Source organism: Mustela lutreola, chromosome 4 (genome assembly GCF_030435805.1).
Source record: "Mustela lutreola isolate mMusLut2 chromosome 4, mMusLut2.pri, whole genome shotgun sequence".
NCBI classification, from domain to species: domain Eukaryota; kingdom Metazoa; phylum Chordata; class Mammalia; order Carnivora; family Mustelidae; genus Mustela; species Mustela lutreola.
The window spans coordinates 12,878,974-12,894,293 of record NC_081293.1 but is presented as its reverse complement, the minus strand read 5'-3'; the positions used below and the strand labels follow the sequence as shown (position 1 = coordinate 12,894,293).

At 48.1% G+C, this 15,320-nt stretch overlaps 1 long non-coding RNA gene and 1 pseudogene across 4 annotated transcripts in view; one reads left to right on the top strand and one right to left on the bottom strand.

Annotated features, from left to right (window-relative positions):
- The window catches only part of LOC131830639 (uncharacterized), a 24,518-nt gene extending 9,198 nt beyond the window's left edge, over window positions 1-15,320 (top strand). The window contains exons 3-6 of one of the 4 annotated variants that reach the window (XR_009353255.1): window positions 9,129-9,271; window positions 10,464-10,599; window positions 11,178-11,351; window positions 12,167-15,320. This is a non-coding gene — a long non-coding RNA (uncharacterized LOC131830639). Of the gene's footprint in view, window positions 1-9,128; window positions 9,272-10,463; window positions 11,352-12,166 lie in introns of all 4 variants that reach the window. The other 3 variants (XR_009353254.1, XR_009353253.1, XR_009353252.1) reach the window with 3 other exon arrangements.
- On the bottom strand, window positions 11,965-12,061 carry LOC131830974 (U6 spliceosomal RNA; annotated as a pseudogene).

Below are 15,320 nucleotides of genomic sequence, written 5' to 3'. Positions count from 1 at the left end.
AATTTGCTCTTTTCCCCAAGGTCGTGTGTCTAAAAGAGGGGGTGCCTGCATTCAAATTCAAGTCACTCTTCGGAGCTTTGGCACTGTCACTCCCTTGGCACCTGGCAATGCCTCCTTCCCCCTCTTAGAATGTGCAAGAGGGACCAGTAAATACTCTTCCAGGGGCTGGGACTTGGGGTGGGGAGCCACCCTGCGATTAGGTTGACAGCCTGCTTGAGTCTGCACCTACTGGGTCTGCAAACTTGGGTCTTAAGCCCTGCAGTGATACAAAAGAGGCCCTGACTTTGCCAAGGAATTGACATGCCGGTGGAGAAGAGAGCTGTGTACCTGAACCTGCTGCTTGAAGAAGTCAGCGCAGGGGAAAGTGGACGCTGCAAACCTTGGAGGAAAAAGTGCACCCACATAACAGCAGGGATGGCTTTACCAAGGAAGTGGGGTTGAGATGATCTTTGTCTACCTGGATTTAAATCCCAGCTCGCTGGATGACTGTGGGCGAATTAGCTAGCTTCCCTGAACCTCCGTTCCGCTGTCTATAAAACGGAAATAACAAAGGTCCCCACCTTACAGGATTACAAGCATTAAATAACATTTAAAGTGCTTGGAATGAAGCTCTAGATCATCTACTTATTTTCTCTTCTCATCACAAGGACTAGGAGAGTTTCAGTAGTTGAAGAAGGGAGGTGTAACACACCCAGTGAATGGCATGCGTGAAGCTTGAGAGTTGAGAAGCAAAAAAGTGTTTTAAAGAATAATAAGTAGCTCAGTCTGGCTGGCTGATATGGGGAGCAATAGAAGATGAGGCTAGAAAGAGAGTCTGGGCTGAGGTCAATGCGTATATACTTAACAAATGGCAACGGGGAGGCACTGAATGTTTCTGAAAGGGGGAGTGTTGTGGCTGGAACTAGGTTTGGCTGCGGAATGTAGGGTGGATTGGAATGGGGGTGACGGGGGAAGCCCAGTGGAAAACTATGGTCATGGGCCAGGGGAGAGGGTGGTGACAGCTGGCAGGGCAAAGAAAGCAGGAATTGGCACTCACGGTTGGAGGAAGGTGTGTTAGACACACCCTTGGCCAAGGGCAGGTGTGCCATGGGCAGTGGTGCCCTATCCAGGTCCAATTGAGTGGCTGGGAGCCCACGGCAGGACTTTCCTTTTGCAGGCTCGGGCTTGGGATGCAGCTCTCTGGGCACCACATCGTCAGCGGCATCTTTGTGCCAAGAAAGACATAGATGAAAGGTAGAGAAATGGGGGACCAGCCTCCTTTGGTGCTGAGAACCCAGGGCACCTGGTGTCCTCAGGGTAGAAAAGCTCTTTGATGGTCCAAACACAGGTTCCAGAGGACTCATTTGGAAGGGAAAAGGGAGGCAGGCTCCTTTTGGGTTTTCACTGAGGTTTTTGAAGAGCAAAGCAGGCTGGTGAGAGCTGCCTGTCTGAGGCGTGTTTTATCTTAACCTTTCCATGTAATCCTGAAAGCCCACCTAATCAATTGAAGATCATAAAATATTAGACTTAATGCTGCAAAGTGCTGCTTTTTAATTCACATAACAAGCTCCTAAATAATTCAAATAGCAAACAGACCCTGCAAGTCAATGGTGGGAGGCTGCTTGGATCAGCGGGAGAGTGTCAACACATGCCACGTTTCCCGGATCGACTCCATTTCAAGAACCCTATTAAGTTAATTGCCGGTTTCTGACAGCAGAGAGCATGCTGGGAGCACAGCAAGCTTTATTAGCCTCCGTGGCATCTGGAGACATCAGCCATTTTGCCCCTACTTGCAGGCACTGGGAGCAGCCTGGAAAAAAGTAAATCAAATTATGAGACAATAAATGCTTTTGGCAACATGTGGGTATCCGATTCATGGGTGAATCCAAAAGAGTTCGGGTGTCAGTTGCCGGCCTGTTAAATTCTTTACGGCGACACCGTCTCTATATTGCAAGAGTCTCAGGGGATGCCACGGGGCAGTCGCACCCTTTAGTTGCATCCTTTGGCACCGTAGGTAAACCTGAATGCAAGCCAGGGTTTCCCACCTCCCAACGACATTGCTGGGTAAATGGAGTCTCTAGCATGGGAGTTGGGTGGACATTTGGAGCGATCTCCAGTTTTCCCAAATATTCCGAGTTACGCGTTTAGGTATGTGTAAGCACATCTACTTGGGTTTGGAAACCCAGGAGGGACCCACAGGGTTCTGGTGTTGTCAGGGGTGGGCAGGGAAGGGAAGACATGTGAAGTCAAGGTCGCCGGCCATCTGTACCTCCCATCTGGACGTTCCCAAGCAGGGCATTGTTCCAGGGCCGCATGCCTGACGCTTGGCAGTCCTGGTGTTCATTGACTATGGAGCGTGGCAGGGCATCCCGGTGACTAGGAGATCCTGCGGAGTGGGGCTCCCTCTGATCTCTCCAGTGCCTACCTTTATATGAGAAAACACCAGCAAAGAGAGCTTCTGGGATGGCCCCAAGGTCACACAGGCAGCCACTGCCAGCTGACTTTAGGACAGAATCCTGTTCCGTTGCTGGGTATCCTCCCATCTGTGCTGTTTCTCTTTAGGATGTGATGGTGTGACGGTGACAGCCTAGATGAGCTCAAGATTAGTATCCCAGCTCAACCACTGATTGTTAGTATGACCTTAATTTGAGCAACAAACATACAACTTCACTGTCCCTCTACCTTGCTGGCAAAATGAGGACCGGAGTGCTTCCCTGAGGGGATTCTTCTGGAAAGGACTGCATTAGTGATAGTTATGTGAACCATGTGGTTAAGACCTCAAACTTGGTAGCTAACATTCAGTATGATTTCCTTCCCAGCATCTGTGCAGACTCCTATGAGCAAGACTCAGATGAGCAAAACTGTTTGCATTTCTAGATGATTCTCTCTACAAACTGAGAACCTTCCGATTTATTGGGTTTGTGCACCTGATTTTTTTTTTTTTTTTTTAATGAGGTGTGCATAAAGGTAGACAAACTACTGTCTCGGATCTCTTTTTACCCCTGTCCTTAGATCTAGCCTTACTGTCTGCAGCAAGAATGCTTCTGCATGAATCAGGCCTTCAAAAGGATCGGAATACAGTTGGAAAGAATATCCAAGAATGGATGGTAGGAGTGAGGACTCTGGGGCCAAATCAGTGGATTGACTGTTCTGGTCCTGGTTCTCCAGTCTCTCTGCACTGTGGGATTGCTGCCCTTTGATGCTGGAGGGGGGGGGGGCGGTCTCAGACTTGGAAGCTGGCATCTTCCTTTCATGGGGGTTGAAACTGAGGCTCAGAAAGAGACAGGGACTCGCCTGAAGTCACCCGGCTAGTTAGTGGTGACACCAGGGATGGAAGCTGGGTCTCCTCCTTCCCGGTTCTGTCTTCTTTCTGGTTCGCAGACAGTTGGGAGTAAACTTGGTGGCATACGAGCTGATTTCCCCCTACCTGGGAAGAATGGACCACTGCCACTGGGCCAGAGCCTTGCTCCCTCCTGCCTTTCCAGAGAGAGGATGTGCCTTTTCCCCAAAACCTCTCTCTGAAAATAATGTCAATTCATAACTCATCTCTAATAGTAACAGCTATCATTTCTGAAGCCTGAATTCCAGGCACTGGGTTTACATTTTCTTCATAACCCTTTAAGGTGGGTGTTACTGTGACTCCCATTTTTCAGAGGAGGAAACTGAGGCCCGGGGGTGAAGTGACTTCACCAGAGTGACATCGCTGGTGAGTCAGAGCTAGGGCTTGAACCAGAGTTCATTTTGACTTGAGCTGTTTGCTCTGGCAGCACCAGAGAAAACCAGAGCTGTTTGCTCTAGCAATATTCTGCCCACTATTAGACTCTGGCTCAAGCTAGAGGGCTACAGAAGGGGTCACAGGGAGAAATGGATCCCTCACCTGGGGTCCAGCACTAGCCAAATGTGGTAGGCACTAGCCAGGAGGTGCTGTTGGACCCTCATCCTGCACATGATGTTCTGTCCCCTTCCTCCCCATATCCCACCTGTGTCTACTGCCAGGGCATATTGGTAACCAGGGACCCAGAGCTCCTCTTTCACACACTTACCAGCCTCTAGTAACTAAGTATATATATTAGGATTAGGTTCAGCTGTACTTAACAGAGAACTCCTATAACAATGACTGAAATGCATAGTTTCCCCTCTGATGTGTGAGAAGTCCTGGGTAGGCTGGTGTGGTAGCTTCGTGATCCTCTGGGGCTCAGGCTCTGTCTCTCCCCATGCTCTGTCACTGCCTGCATTTGGTTTCTGTCCTCAGTATTTCAAAATGCCTGCTGCCGCTCCAGCCATCACACCCACATTCCAGGCAGCAGGAAGCAAGGAGAGGGAAAGGAAAGGGTCTTTCTCAAAGTGTCTTTTCTCCCTTTCAGAGATCTTTCAGAATTCCTTTTATGTGTTTCTCTTGCTTCTGTTGCCTGAACTTGGTCATGTGACCACATCCAGCTGTAAGAGAGGCTGGGAAGCACATTCTGTAACTGGGCACATCACTACCTCCAGACTCTAGGTGCTCGTGAATGAGGGAGCATGGGTACTAGGGAAGGGGCAGGTGGACGCTGCTGCACCATGATGTTGTGCTCCGCTCCCACTTGCCAATGTGCTGATGACGGAGAAAGGTGGCATCTTGAATGAGTGTAAACTTGAGTTATCTTTGGTGAGCATTCTAGAACACACTTGGAGATCATTGGAAATGCCTGGGGATGCCGCAGGCTTAGGATTGGAACCACTGTGTTTTCTGGGGCTTTTTGTTCTGAAGATGGCAACAATGATGAAATTGGCAGTAATTCACACTGTCATCGGCTTTCATCCCACATTGTCCCTTCAAAGTATGGATTAGTTTTATTTCTCAGGATTTCTTCTCTTCATGACACATTTATCTGGTGGGTCTTCTTAGGTTGCTTGGAGAACGGGCTTCTCCCTCTGGAGGATTCTGATGATCACGGGGCTATAGAAGTAAACACAGATACCACTGTGTCCTCTCTGCCTGTGTGCCAGACACTGGCCATGTGCAGGTCACAGCATCCCCAGACCCACAGCCAGGGGCCTGGTGGCCCCATCTTACAGATGAAAAGTAAAGGCTCAGAGAGGGTAAGCCATTTGCCCAAGATCACACAGTGTGCTATGGACTGAACATTTGTTCCCCCTCCTCCCGCCCCAGTTTGTATGTTGCAGCCCTAATCCCCAACGTGGTGGTGTTTGGAGGTGCGCATTTCACGGATAGTTAGGTTTGGATAAGGCCATGAGGGTGCAGCTCCCATGACGGTGTGGGTGCCCTTGGAAGTAGGTAAAGGGCGCAGAGCTCTGTCCCTGCCATATGGGGATACAGCTAGAAGGCAGCTCTCCACAGTCCTTCACCATACCGGCACCCTGACCTCAGATTTCAGGCCCCAGAACTGATAGAAAGAGATGTCTGCTATTTTTTTTTTTAGACTTTATTTATTCATGAGAGAGAGAGAGAGAGAGAGAGAGAGAGAGAAAACAAGCAGGAGGAGCAGCAGGCAGAGGGAGAGGGAGAAGCAGGCTGCCCACTGAGCAGACAGCCCGATGCGGGGTGGGGGGGCTTGATCCCAGGACCCTGAGATCATGACTTGAGCTGAAGTCAGACGCTTAGCCCACTGAGCCCCCCAGACTACCCAGATGTCTGCTGTGTAAGAGCCCCCCACCAAGCTGTGGTATTTCTGTGACAGGGGCAGAACTAAGACAGCTGGTGAATGCAAGAGCCCAAGGTGGTGCTTTGCATCACCCCAGCCACCAACGCTGGATGCATTCCCAGTTTCACCTTCACCCCCCTTGCAGGCAGTGGCTCCTGCGACGACGGGGCATCGCTGAGGCCTCCAGGTGCATGCCAAGGCCGGAGTTCCTTCTGGTCTTCATTTCCTCCTCCTCTCTCCTTTACTTAAGACCCGGCCATAGCCTTGGAAAAACCCCTGCAGGAGCCCAGCCCCATCCTTCCAGCCCCCCTGTGGGCTCCAGGCAGTCACACCTCCTTTCTGGACTGCAGGTGGCTCACGCCCTGGGGTCGACCCCCTTCCCGGATCCCCACTGGTGCACAACCCTGTGGACAGAGTGTGCTGGCGACATTAGGAGTCACAGCGTGGGCTGGCTAGGACCAAGTTTCCAGAAGAGACACAAAACAGAGGCTGCCCTTGTCCCCCTCTCTGTGATCCGTGAGTGGAGCCCCCGAATCCCAGCACCAGACCGGAGGGGCGGGGGGCGTGGGGGCGTGTGTGCGCTGAGACCTGCTGCCTACCAGGTTTCCATATACATAATCTAAATATATGCTTTGCAAATTGAAAAGCGTTCACGTATAGAATGTGGCTGTGGGGAGCGAATGCTCTCTTTGAACGTGTCTCTTTAAAGGCAGAATTTGCCAAGTGTTTTCCTGCCCTGAAGGAGCCACTTGAACATGGCCGCAGATGTAAAATGGAAATTGAAGTGTCTCTCCAGGCCACCGTACAGGGATAAGACAGGCGCAGGCTATTCTAAGCGCTCATTAATAGCAGGTCTCTGAGGGCCCAGCAGCAGCCAGAGGATTGTACTCATTAAAAAGGTGACGAGGTAGAGTTTTGTGCCTTCCATGCTTGTCACTGTGGGATCCTGGTGTTCAGATGTCACCAGCGGACCCCAGAGGGGTGCCCCCGGCTTGCTGGCATGGGCGACTATTTTCTGAAGGGTTTGAAAGCGTCTCCCACTCGTGGATGGGGCGAGCAGCCCTTGGTGTTTGTCAAGTGGGTTTGTCTCTCTTCCGAGGCAGGGCCTGGATGGCGTTATCTCGAGACAGAAGCAGAGAGAGCTTTAGCTCATTGGCTAATGAAAGATCATTGGGGATTCCCAACACGGTCCTTTAGATGGCATAGTAAAGGGCCTAGAGCCTCCAGTGTGGTCTGGGCTGGGGGCTTGGGGTCTTCAGCAAAGTCTGGAAGGGACAGGACCCTTATAACTGAAGGGACTGGCCGATGGTTTCCTGGGAGTCCCAAATCCCAGCAGTGTCCCCTTGCCCAAGGCCACTGCTTTGTTTTAGAAGAAGGGGATTCTTGGCTCAACCTTTTTTTTTTTTTTTTTTTTTAAGATTTTATTTACTTACTTGACAGAGATCACAGGTAGGCAGAGAGGAAGGGAAGAAGGCTCCCTGCTGAGCAGAGAGCCCCATGTGGGGCTCGATCCCAGGATCCTGGGATCACGACCTGAGCCAAAGGCAGAGGCTTTGACCCACTGCGGCTCAACCTTCTTTCTCTTGTCCGTCGGTTCCCTCCGCTTAGCAGTGTGTTTGACCGGAAAGGCACTTGATTTATTGAATGAGCCAACAAAGGAATGCATGAGGGGCTCTCTGGTCCCAAAGACTGGCCCTTGGTCCCTTCTCAAAGTGCAGCCCTTTGGGGATTTTTTTCACTTGTGACCTTTAGTAGCTTCCAGGCTGTGGCCTTCACCTTGAAGTTAGGGTCACCACAAGGGCACAGATCTGAGGAAATGAAGACAAGAAGATGATCATGGCCTCAAGCTCCTATATAGAGTGTTTTCTCTTATTTGTTTTTATGACATGATATCAATACTGTGTTGAGAACTAGGTTTATTTTTACCCTTCATTAGCAGGTAGAAAATGACTGTGTTACTTATGAAATGTTCACAATAACCTGGGTTTAAATTAAACTACACTTCAAAAATTATAAAGCTCAATATTAATAAAATGGGTTCAGGGTTGGAGGGGTGGGGAGATAGGGAGAACATTCTGCAATTTTTTTTTAATGCAAAAGAAAGACACTTGGCTCACCTCTGAGAGAACTTGAGTTGCCCTACAGAGGTTCGTCTCTCACAATTTCAAGAGCCGACGAGAAGTCCCAGGGAGAGAGAAATATGGCAGCAAAATCCATTCACCTGAAGACATACTACGCAGCACATCCCTGGGAGGGCCTGGAAGGTTGTGTGCTATACCCTTGGCTCTGAGTTTCTGAGAAGCCAAGGCAAAGAGGGCAGGAAAAGCAGTGATGAGGTTTTTAGGAGGTTCAAGGCCTTGGGCTTTGGAGGGAAGAAAACCAAGAGGGAAGAGTGAGCATAATCTTGATCCTTTTTTTTTGGAAAATAATTTTGAATAACTCCTTAAAAGACCAAAAACCTGTCACTCATGGTCTCAGGGTACCCATCCTCTTGCTGAAATATCCCTCCCCAATTACTTGGAACTGCCTAGTGGGTGTGTCATGGTGTTCTGATGGCCCAGGAGTACTGCTGCTCAAAGTCAGCCCAGGCATCTGTCTGCAGACCTATCATTAGGGCACCCCTTCCTGGGAAGAGCATCTGATTATGCCTCTGGGTGATGAAGGGCCCACGAGCAGGCTGCGGTCAGGGTGAGGGAGGGCCTCGAGCTGAGGCCCTGCAATTGGGTGGGGTTGGAGGGTGAGGGTCTGGGGGGATGCTGAGGACAGGTGCACCTGATTTCACAAGCACAGTGGGTTGGACACTGTGGCTAGTTGGTGGGAGGCCAATCCAGTTATGGCATTACTGAGCCATGCTCGGATGTGACCTTGGTGTCTCCTACACATCAGGTACCTCGAAGTGTGAGTGGACCACAGAGTTCCGAGAATCTCTAGATTACTCTGGCAAGAGGATCAAAGTCTTCTTTGTGTTATTTGACCTGATATGACATTCATCACAAGTCTCTCAAATGAGGAAATGAATTAATGATTGAATAAGTGAGTGCCATGACTACTACCATGGTTCAAATGCCATCCTTGCTTCAGCTGCTGTTCAAGGTCACTTCCTCCAGGAAGCCCTCCCTGCATTCTCCTGCCCTTTCTTATCAAGACTCTTACAGCACTGGATGTGTGACCAAAGTGTGAATGCCTTCCTAGCTGCTAACAATTGGAAGGTCTTTTTGTGTTTTCTTGTGGTTCCTCATTCTAGCCAGACAACAAACACATTTCTTCAACATGTACTCATTCAGCTCTTATCATTGGCCCCACTCTGTGCTGGACCCAAGGAATTCAAGAGGAAAGTGAACAGATAAGGAGCTTATAGTCTAGTGTTGGAGCTGGCAAACCCCAGCCCCTCAGCTGGACTGAGCCCAACTGCCATCTGTTTTTGTAAATAAAGTTTTATTGGTACACAGCCATCTCCATTTGTTCACATGTGGACACATGTTCACATGTGTTTGGCTGCTTTTTGAGTTTCAGGGACGGAATGGAGTTCAGTGACAGAGACCACATGGCCTGCCAAGCCCAAGATATTTGCTCTCCGGACCTTTACAGAAAGATTTGCTGCTGTCAGTGCTAATGAGAAAGACAACCTAGAAAAAGATCATTCCAGCATGGTATGTGAGAGGCAAGGACAGGGTACTATGGCTGAGCCCGGCAGGCCTGGGGTTGCATGTGTTACTGCAGATAGGGCAGCTGGGAAAGCTGCTCTCGTGGAAATGTTACGTGAGCTGAGACACGAAGGCTGAGGAGGCTGCTCTGTGAGTTGCTAGGATAGAACATTCCCGGGGGAGGGAAGAACATGTGCTAAAGGCCTTTGATGTGTTGTAGGAACGGACGGAAGCTTGTGTGGCCGGGAATGCAGTGGACAAGGAGAGAGTAGGACAAAACCAGCATTGGAGGTGTAGGCAGGGCTAGATCAGTGATTCCCAAGGGTGCCTTCTTGCCCTCTTGAGCTTGTTTGGGATATTTGTGGGGGGCGTGCCATAAACTCAGTCAGCAGGCACCAAGGATGGAAGACTTCAAATGGTACATGGAACAGTCTGACCCACCAAAGGACTGTCCTGGGTCCTGCGTGACTTCGGGGTGTCCTAATGGGTGTTCATGAAAGTGGAAAGCCAATTTCTCATGATCTTAACCTGGACCTAACTCTCCTGTTCATATAAACTGAACATAACTTTGGCACAGGATCATGTATATATTGAATTATCTAGGAATGGATCTACCATATAAATTAAGGAAAGATTGCACTGTGCTTTGTTTGGAACATCATCAAGTGGTGTTCTCCATGTGGGGAAAATCACGTCACTCATGGCAACGTCCCTTTTGGTATTTGAGTCTTCCGAACAATACACCTGTTGTCACGTGTGTTTGTAGCTATGGCATTCACTCTGACTTTCCACACAAAGGCACATCCTTGTGTTGATGAGTGAAGTCATGCCGGAGAATTTGCATATTGAAATGTGTATTATTTTATTACAAATTACTCCTTCTCTTTCCACCTTTATATTACAGTTAAGGCATTATGTTGATTAAAACACCAAGCAATGTTTTAGTGTAGAGAAAAACCATACTACCTCTGAATTTTGCCTCAGGGTAGCAGAGAAGCATTATCAGATATTGTCTAATGAGAGAGCACCAGGGCTGGACCCCACTGTTCTGTGTGGGTCTTGAATCCGAGTTTGGATTTCATGCTAAGAAAATTGAGGAGCCCTGGCAAGATTGTAAGAAGAGTGGTGGGTTCTTGGAGGCAAGGATACTGATTATACCTCCTCTTCTTCTCTTTGATCCCATACTTACTCCCCCCAGCTCGTGGTACAATCTGTAAATTAAGGAGCTACCAGCCAGAGCAACCTCAGCCTGAGAGCTTAGCAGGTCTGCGCCTCTCCTTACAAGTGAGATCGCTCTGGCCAAGAGGGGTTCAGTGGCTTGTCTGGGCCAGGTGGTAAGTGGTATCTGGTAAGCATGGTGTATATGTGTTTGGGTTTGGTCCCTGCCTCCCTTTCCTGCCCCTGAGAGCCTGTCCTGGTCCTTTCGGGTTTCCCTGCTGGCCAATCCACCCACTAACCTTGGCCACCTGCCCAGGCCGGGTCCTGCTCCCAGGCCTTCCCCCTCACTCCCGTTACTCCCATGCCAGGAGCTGGCTTCTCAACCTTTAGACCCCAGGCCAGGATCTAAGAAAATCTCCAAGAGTATTCCCCAACACCTGCAACAGATGTGCCCGCAAATTACCGGGTCCCCGTGGGAGGTGGTGGGGAGCAAGGGAGGAAAGGGCATCGTTTTTCTAAAAGCATTACACACTTAATTTGCAAAGTTACATCACACGTTCATGCACAGGTCAGCTCTCTGGGAGCTTATTTCAAGACCAGAGGCAGGTCCGTGTTCCTAAGTGCATTCTTCACAGAGAAGACAGCATGGACGGGATGGGGAGGACTGTACACGTCAGATGCTTTCCTGTCTACAAGGTCAGATGGGGGAGAGATGGATATTCAAAGGGCCCCTTCTCTGCCCCTGTCTCGATAGATGCCATCCTTCATCCTTCAAAGACCCCGTGTGCACTTGAAGCACCCCCATCTCACAGGTGCAGAAACTGAGCTACATGACATCATGCATACTTTTACCCCTTACACGCCCTGTGACACAGGCAAACCTGAACTTGAACTCAGGTCTCTAGACTCTCACCATGACTTGAGACATGTGAGTATGAGGTATAGAGCTTATCATATGTGTATATCATGAAGAAGCACATACACATCGAGGTATACTTTTTTTGTTGTTGTTATTAGATAGGTCTGGGTTCTTTATTTTATAAGAGGCATGGAAAGCTATAGAACCCATGTGAGATTACAGCCAGAAGTAGAGAGAGAGTTGTCTGCAGAACAAGTTTAACAGGAAGTGGTAAAAATGAATAAAGTTTGAGTTCAATCTTCCAACCCATAAATTCCAGCTCAGCCAATGGACAAAATAATTGTATTGAGTTTTTTTTTGTTAATGTAAGGATTTTTGAATATTAATGTGAGGGCAGTTTCATGTGCAGAATAGAACATTTTGAAGTATTTGGTTTCCAAAATTAATGTTAGATACATTATAGCTACAAAGTTAAAAGCCTAGTTCTTCCTTATGCTTTCAATTTCTGCTTATAAATGATATTATCCTATTCATTCTCCTATTAATTTTTGTTATGATTTTATATATATATGATAAAATTTACTATTTTAATCATTTTTGGAAGTTTAACTTGATTATTTGTGAAAAATCTAGTTTTGAAGAGAATAAATTCAATTCTTTCCCTGTAAACGTAAAGAAACTCAAAAATATGGAAAGCTTCATGAATTTGCATGTTATTCTTACACAGAGACCATGCTACTCTTCTCTGTATCATTCCAATGTTAGTGCTTGTGCTGCACTGTTTTAATCATTTTTAACTGTACAGTCCAATGACATCAAGTATATTCACAGGCACATACCTACTTTATAAAAACAACCTAAGAAATCTTTTCTAAAAATTCTAGCAAAGGACAAATGGATCAAAGTCTTCTGGGAGAAAAGGCAGCCCCAGAGGCCACCTTGTCCACATTCCTGGGGGCCGGAGAGCGCTTGGAGGCACCTGTGCTTATCTGCTAAGATGTCTGTTTTGGCCGGGTTTTACCAGCCTTGAGACTTCATTGCCTGTCACCGCGGAGAGAGCATCTCAAAACCAGGCTCCCTCCCTCTATTTTTCAAAGCCATGCTTCCCCAACCAGATTTACATTTTCAAAAACCCTTCAGATAATCACAGACCCAAGAAACTTCCACTCCTCTGAGGTTTAATTAGGAGAAACTGTCTTTCTAGTACTTCCAAGAGCCTTGCTCTAAATTTCTCAGCGGCAAGAGAAGGTTCACGGCGGATGAGTGGGAGCAAGCGGAACCTGTGAACAGCCGCCCCCTCTGTCCCCCTCTGTCCCTTGCAGCGGAGATAAAGCCATGTTGCAGGTCACTGAAATCACATTGTGAGTGTGCCCTGTATCATTAGGACCCAGAGAATGGAGATGATCGGAACGCAGGATAACACATTAGCGATAGATAATAGAGTCTAAATAAACATAATCAGCTTTCCTCTATGTCTTCAGACCAAAGCTTATCTATAAATACCCTAATGACGCCCAACCAGCCAATTACTCGTTTCTTGGAAGAGCCCCTTATTAATGGCGTTGCAGTGAGGGAAAAACATTAATTATTGGACACAGTGGGATCTTTTACGTTCTGTCTGGTCCGGACAGCACCAATTAATGCAACAATTATTATCAACGACCGTGGCAGCATACCGAGTGCAGCCACCCCAGGCTGGTTCGATGGGGTGGGAAGAACGTGCACGCTGGGAAGACATCACCCACACTCTTTTCATGGAGCCTGCTTCTTCATCACTGCGGAAGCTGCCGGAACAAAGCAGAGAGTGGCCAGAGTGTGTTGGTTTTTCTATTTAAGCCATAAGATAGTAGTCCTGGGGTGCTGAATGGGGGAGAGTGGGAGGAGTCAGGCACTGGTCTGTTGTGTTGAGTTGCTAAGTGAAACTAGGCAGAAGAGTAGAGAAGAGAGGCCACCTTCAGAGCATGGAGCGTCTGGCTTGGCTCCTGCACACTCCTCCATACTCTTCTCTCCCACTCATTATAGTACACCCCATGCTTCTCCCTCAGCTTTTCCAGTTCAGCTGTGTTCTATCCTGCCCCAGGACATTTGCACAAGCTATTGTTAATACCCCAAAGAGCGTCTCTGTCCTTTATAAGGCTGACTCCTTTCTGAATGTGGTACAAAGGTTCCCTTTGCAGAAAGGTCTTTCTTGATCTTGAACCCCAAATACAAATTTTCTTAATATTAGTCACTTCTTGTTTCTATTTTTGCACAAAGTCAATCATAAGTCTTGAGATATTTAACAGCTCTATCTTATTATTTTATTTGTGTCTGTCTCCCTCACAAGAATGTAAGCTCCATGAGGGCAAGGACTTTGTCTTTTTTCTCCAGCATCTACCCAAGTGTTTTGCATTTAGGAGGGGCTCAATAGATGTTTGGTGAGTGAGTAAATAATGCACGGTGTAGAAACAGATTGTACTTGCAGGTGCTATGGAGAGTAAACCAGCTATCTTCTTGCAAAAATTCCACAAAGGGGAAAATAAATTGTTCTATTCAGAGCACTAACATCTTCTGCAGACTCTGTGTCAGCTGTACTTCTGCACTTCATAGGTGATGGACATGCTTGAGGGGCCTGTGATGGGCTGTCCTGTAACCTACTGGCTTCTATTATCACTCACATCATGGCCCGTTATTTGAGCTGACTACAAATCAGTCTGCTCTGCCCAAGGTACAAACCTGTTGCAGGAATGCTTTTATTTTTCTCTTCTCGGTGACAAGGAGGGGCTCTCTTCTGGGAGGCATTAATTACAAAGCACTTTGGAAAATTAGTCCAGTGAAAGATGGAAGGGCTCCCCTGAGCCGTGGTCAGGGCTCTGTGTAGTGGGCCTGCCCCTGTGGCCCTTCTGGAGAAAGATCTCTAGGCTATTTGTGCTAGAAGTTACCCTTTGGAGTGTTAAAGAAGTTCATATGTGTTATTCAAGGTCAAAGCCCAGTTCAAGAAACTTACCTGACCTTCCTGCACCTCTGCAATCTGTAGTTACTAACCACATCCAACCCTGTGCACCCTTCCCTGAGATGACCTTCTTCTGAGGTTTTCTAACCAAAGTGGAGCCATGGAAGCTCAGAGGCAGTCCTGGGGTGTACCCAGCCTAGGACTGCTGTACAGATGTGGCCACAGCAAGAATTACCATCCCATTTCTTCCAAATAACCATCTCCAGGGAAATACTTAGAAATGACAGGGACACTCAAGGCATCTGTCAGGGCTGGTTTTTCTTTCATCTCCCTGAGAATGGCAATGACCTCAACTCACAATCATCTCACCCGCTCCGCACGCCTCTAACACATTTGATCTTGACCCTGCAGTTAGGCGCAAGGGTGGACTACTCAGTTCCTGGTCTGTTTGGGGGAAGAAAGGTGGGGATCCACTGGAGGGCAGGGTATACAGTGTCTCTACACCCTGCTCAGCGCCTAGCTTGCTGATGCCTTGGCCATGTCCAGTAGAAGTTTATCTCAGTGCTCCACTTTGTCAACATTCTGGACCCTTCCTCTGACCGCTGAGACCAGCCTGTGACCCATGGAGAGTGGGAACCAGAAACTATTCATCCTTCTATCTCCGGTGCCTGGCCCAGGGTCCTAGCCCCAGAATGACTTTCAGCCTTCAGAATGAGCGAATGTGTAAGCCCTTGAAAGAAGCTGCCGAGGGCATTTCAAAGGGAGCTGTCCCTGCTGTGGAATGCCCATCCTTACCCTCCTGCCCAAGAAGGAGCATTTGGAGTTACTGTGTGTTTCTGTATGCCCAGCAGGAAAATGAAACATTATAGCGAGATGTTTCCAGACAAGGAAGCTGGTGGATCTGAGTTCAAATCCCAGTCCTGCCACCTACTGGCAGAGGGTATTGGACATGTTCCTGAACCTTCTGGTGCCTTTGTTTCCTTGTATGGAAAATACAAATAATGGTCGTGATCTCCTCATGCTGGAGGGGTGTTTGATGTTTGGCTAATATCAGTCGAGTGTTAAGCATGGTGTTTGGGACAAAATAAACCTCCAATAAATATTAA